Source organism: Benincasa hispida, chromosome 12, assembly GCF_027475165.1.
Source record: "Benincasa hispida cultivar pf3 chromosome 12, pf3_genome.v1.1, whole genome shotgun sequence".
Lineage (NCBI taxonomy): Eukaryota > Viridiplantae > Streptophyta > Magnoliopsida > Cucurbitales > Cucurbitaceae > Benincasa > Benincasa hispida.
The window spans coordinates 20,432,866-20,438,874 of NC_143489.1; the positions used below are offsets into that span (position 1 = coordinate 20,432,866).

General features: G+C 31.5%; 1 pseudogene; it reads right to left on the minus strand.

The window, feature by feature from the left end:
- Nucleotides 1-910: 910 nt before the first annotated feature.
- On the minus strand, nucleotides 911-2,748 carry LOC150031854 (glycosyl hydrolase 5 family protein-like; annotated as a pseudogene).
- Nucleotides 2,749-6,009: the final 3,261 nt, after the last annotated feature.

A 6,009-nucleotide genomic window follows, 5' to 3' on the forward strand; every position in this document is an offset into this window, starting at 1 on the left:
TCTATTGAATATTGGTTTATAGTCTAACTTATAAACCATGTCTCTCTCGACCATTAGAGGGCGGGGATCCTTTGTTCAAGACAAAGAATCAGTACTTAAGGGAACAACCTATCTGCTAACCCTAAACTGGGTATAAGCATATTCCATCTTGCAGGATTATGTTCCCAGCTATCTATCCTGTCTTGTCCCCAAAATGTGAGGCTTGTTGAGTAGTGTTGTTTAACTACTATCACTATGCAGATCAAATGATAATTCTAAATAAATAGGAGTTCATAGTTAGCTCATGATTAAGATCGAGATACCCTAGGTCATCGAATTGAAATATCAGTTTTAACAGTATACGGTTGTTATAAAGAAAAAGTGACTATTTCGTGGTCCGGTCTTATCCAAAATTCTATTGCGTCACGTCTCCACATGAACAATTTCGGGATCACGTCGTTTGTATCATTATACGAAGTATGGCACATCCATAGTGTCCTCGAGACGAGGACCCAATCTCATCTAGATACTTATAGACCTTTTTGGCTATATACTATAACTTGATCTCTTTTATGTCTCTACATAAAGTAACCATATTCATACTATAGTCATGGATTCGTTTATTGGATTTTTGTTACATAATGAAATTTCAATTACACTTTCATTGAATAAATGCTTCAACAATACTTTTATTGATAAATAGAATATGTTTCCATGATTACGAACTGCGAGTTTTACGACAATCACAACAATCTCCCACTTGGACTAAAATTTAATGGGTTACTAATATATACAAATAAATAATGTTGAGAAAAGAGAAAATACAATGATTACTTCTTAACTTCAATTAAATGTCACGTACATTTGAATAATAGATTTGCTTGAATTGAAATAAATAACGTTTCAACATATATATAATTACTTATTGACTTCAATTAAATGAGACGTAAATATTTGAACCGTCTTCTTCATGACTCCAACGGTTAGAGGTCTTACAGTTACTAATTCCTAGTTGATATTTTTTGTTCATTCGCACACACCCACCACTAAGAGGATGGTACATTATGAACGTTGTTGTGAGATTTGAACTTGAATCTGTGTTAAGAGCAATCATTTTGATTCTTAAGTTAGTTAGGAGGAAAAAAAAAGTAGAATATAGAAAATTGGTAGAAATAAATCTTCTTATTAAGATATAAATTGAAAATATTTCAGAAAAATTGTAAGTGGAGAAAAGTAACATATAACTTGAGAAGTTATACCTTGAAGTTTGGTTTGCAAAAGTTGAAACCTCTGAAGGAATGATTTAGAGTTTTTTGCTCGTGCAAAATTTGAGTCTAAGACACCAAAGGTTTCCTCAGCATTTTTTACACCTTCTCTATAATAGTAGCTACCTTGCAAAGCCTATAAGCGGCAATCAAAATCATTTTCGGTAAGATAGGTAAAAAAAGCAACTTAAAAATTGATTTTGTCCCTCATTTGTGCCTGTTTGGTCGATCCCAAATTCACTCACGAATAGTGGCATTGGGTTTTGTCCTCTAACAAGAAACCCTACTTGGTCTTCAAATCCTTGGTTGACATTAGCACGAAACGTGTTTAATGGCTTCGACATCCAACAATCACCCATGTTATTTGTGAAGGAGTACAAGTGAGCCCCAAATACAAGTTTATTGTCCAAGTTGAAGCCCAACGACTTGTTCTTTAAGAAGCTCAAATCGGTGTCGTAGCTTAGTCCAGAAACTACTACTAAAGCATTTGGATTAATTTGGTGAATAAGCTTAGCTCCTTGGCTCATGTATTGAAACCACATCTCCACGTTTTGGTTTGGTCCTCGTGGTTCGTTTCTCAAGCTCATTGCTACCGCCTTTTACATATATATTATCATGCAAATGGTTAGCATATTGTATAAATTCATGATAAACTATAGGTTGATATACATTTTGGCCCCTATAATTTAAGACTTTGTTCTATTTTAATCTTTATAGTCCAAATTTAGTTATTAATGGTACTTTTAATATATCTTAGGATTAACACTATTGTTAATTTATGATAAAAATATAAAAAGTATACAATTATATTATCCTCTCTCTATTTAAATTTTTAAAAATATTCACATTGTGTCTTTTCTAGTAGGAAAATTGTTCTTATTTTATCAAAATTTCGCTAAAACTTAATAGTTAAAATGAAGCCATAAAGAAACTAACAGGAAAATTGAAAAAATGTTGCGTTAGTCATCCATAAAACTATAGTTATTTAGAATCTTCTTAAAAAGAAAACATACTTGTGATTTTCTTTTTAGGCTTTGTGCTGCCAAACTGATTCCTTGTAACCATTCTTGCGGATCGAAGTACTGTGCAGCAAGTGACATCATCATTGTTACAACACCATCTTGGCTGACTTATATGATTATCAGAAACTACCATGATCCCATGTGCAGCAAGTGAATCAACCACTGCTCCATATGCCTCAACGACTGTCATGTTCAATATAGAAGGGTTGTTTTGAACTATGCCTCCCATGGCATCCTTCAGATCAAAATTCTAACTTTGCTACCAACGCGGTGATAATATCAAGCGGCCTGAGATGAAGACCCTCTAGCAACATAGCTTGCATGTGTCCTGGCCAATTTACGCACATTAACTTCACACGTTGGCCTGTTGTGGCGTCGACAATCCATCTTCCATTGGTTGAAAGAGGCAATGGACAAGTCTTCAAAGTTAACAACGCAAAAACACAAACTAAAGCAATATTTTTCCACTGTTGTCCTTCCATTTTTCTCTTGCTTCAAAATTGAACTCTCTTAAGTTTGGATGATGATGCAAAAGAGTCACTTTTTCAATATTTATATAAGTCATCAAGCTATATTAAAATCAAAATAGCTACCAAGATAAGAACTTGTAACAAGTAAATGATGAAATGGTCTAACTAAAATTTGGTTTAAATTCTAAATTAAGGATGATAGTTTAGCTTAATGCTTAAAGTAGACTGTAAGGTAAAGATTAGGATGTGAAGGTAAGTTTACCTGTATTTTTTCTAAATACGAGTTGTATGTAAGGAGTTGTTATTTTTCTTTCCTCACAGTGATGTTAATAAATGGATCACACCAAGGGTTTGTTGTCCTTATTCTCTATCTACAGAATCGATAAATGGATTGCCAATGGTTTAATATTTTCCTTTGGTTTTTTCTCTTCTTGGACTTCTTTTAAGTTTATTACTAATGCGAACTAGACTTGTCTGAATAATTATTTCATTTTTAGTTTTTTATTTATTAAAATTAGATTTGTTTCTTCACAATTTCGATTATGATTTTTACCTTACTTGACATGTTTAAATTTTTAGTCAAATTATAAAAATAACAAGTTTCTAAAAATAAATTTTCTTAATTTTCAGAACTTGGTTCCGATTTTTTTAGACAATATTTAGAAAGTAGCGACAACAAAAGAAAAAAAAAACCATTAGGTGAAGTAGAGTGGTTATAAGCTTAATTTTCAAAAACAAAAAATCCAAAACCCAAATTTGGTATCAAACGGGGGCTTCAGTTTATGCCTTTGGTTTTTTTTAAGATTGCATTAATTTCTTTATAATTTCTTTACGGTGGTTTTTATTTTTGCTAAGAATACAATTTTAATGCATAGCTGAATTCTAAAAAGTAACATAAATGTCGACTTTGGTTTTGTTTGACGCTCGAGAATAAGGTCTGCTGCGGACCTCCACATATCTTCACAATGGTATTATATTATCCACTTTCGGCATAACCATCATGATTTCACTATTGGTTTCACCACCAAAGATTTTATACTCGTAGACATAGTTGTCCTTTCTTATATATTTATGATCATCTTTTTATTTAACGGATAAAAGACCTTGATCGCATTCCCAACACTTTTATTATTTTTCTTAATTTTGTTTTGATTTTGGAATTGTTTCTAAAAAGAATATATATATATATATATATAAACAGTTTCGTTGATAGAAATAATGTTTATAAGTTTGATTTTTCAAAAACAACAAAAATTAAATGGTTAAATGAGAACTTAGGCCTCATTTGATGACCTTTCGATTTTTTTATATTTTTTATTTTTTGAAATTTAAACTTATAAACACTATTGTATTTTATAAGTTTTTATGTTCTGTTATTCATTTTCTATTAATATTTTCAAAAAACCAAGTCAAGGTTTAAAAAGGAAAAAAAAGTATTTTCAAAAACTTGCTATTTTCATATTTAGAATTTAACTAGTCTCTCAAATGGTGTGTTCAGAGAAGTTGATATGGATAATCTCTTTGATATGTGAAAGAAATTGAGACTCTTAAGTGTTGTAATCGTTAACTAATAAAATCTACTAGAAATAAAAGTTGTGTTGGTTATAAAATGGATCCAACAAAAGGTTTGGAAGAAAATATTTATGAATTTAATGAAATTTTTCTAGCAATAGCAACTACAAGGTAGACTATTATAAGAAAGAATAAGACAGTAATTCTTCTTAATTCAGTAGTTGAAAAATAAATAGAAATGAAAGGGGCGATTAAATATTATTGAGATATGTTGTACTAGACTCACTTCATTCTATATAGAACTTTGAGTTAATTTTTTTTTTTTTTTTTTTAAAAAAAAGGGAAGAACTAGAAACATTATTTTTTAAAGGAAAAAAAATCTAAAAAGTATCTCTAAAAGTCCAATAAAGAGAAAAATAAAATTCCAAATATTACCTTCAATAAAATGAAAGAAAATATTACTGGCAATTATTGCAAGAACAAAGGCAACACTAAGTATGAGTATCTTGTTCTTAGATGCAAAGACAAATTTGCTTGTTCAAGGGTTTTGTTTTAGATGAAGCATCATTCTATAATTTCTTTGGGAAACAACATTTTCTTCCCCTTCTTTATTTTTCATTAAAAATTGGTAACTTTGGAGTTCATTAAGAAGAGTCGTTATGTTGTAATCAACCTTGTTCATTACAGCATTCGTACGGAAAGTTAGAAAACTCTTCGGAAGAGATTCCATTATCATACTAACTTTGCTCTTCTCATCTATGACAGTCTCATTTGCCTCCTCTATATTGAAGTGGATCTTCATGTCTAGGACATGTTCTCTAACAGAGGTCCCATCCTTCACACGCAAATTATAAATGTATTTAATAGCATCGTGTCATGATGATGAGGACGAGTGTGCAAACATCCCTTGCAATGACTCTATGATCTCTCTTGCAGTGACCATGGTTTCATGCATTTTGGTAAGCACATTAGATATGCTTGTCGAAATATAGGCTTTGGCTTTTCCATTAGCCCAGACCCATCTATCATAGATATCCCAAACATTTTGGGTTGCATTAAGATTGGGAAGAGGAGGATGTTCCTCCGTTAAAACAAATCTCAAATCATCAATTACTAGTTTTGTGTTTATGTTCGACTTTCAATTTGAATAATCCTCTCCATTGAACTTTTCAGAGGCTAAGAGTTGTATAATCGAGTTTGACATGCTGAAACATAAACAAATTCTACAAGTAAATTGCATCTAAATCCAATTTTAGCAAAAGTAATAAAGTACCCATATTTCTTTATTTATTTGTAACGATACTTTAGTGAGTTAGAGTAGATACTACCAAGGGGCAGTTGAATATTCCTTTACTAGAGCAAGAAAGTCTTTACCAAATACTATATCCAAAATAACCTGTATTCCTATAGTTAGTCAGTTATTGTTTTGTTTTGTCCTCCATTTTCGGTCATAGAATGATATGAATATTCCCTCAAATATGAAGACAATATTCAAGCTGAAACTAAGAAACCCTATTCATTTCTAAAGTTTGAATTGTTCCGAATACTATGTTTCAACTCTCCGAGGCGATTGTTGTAAAAATAACTAGCTAGTGCCGCCTAAAAATGATAGCATACCCAACATAGGAATCTCACGATTCAAACTAATGGAAGAGACCGTGGGATATGTTGACACATTTCCTGCACCCACTTACTATGAACTAGTTCTCCTATTCACCTTGATATTAACCCATGCAAACACTTTCAGAATGGAGCAGTCGC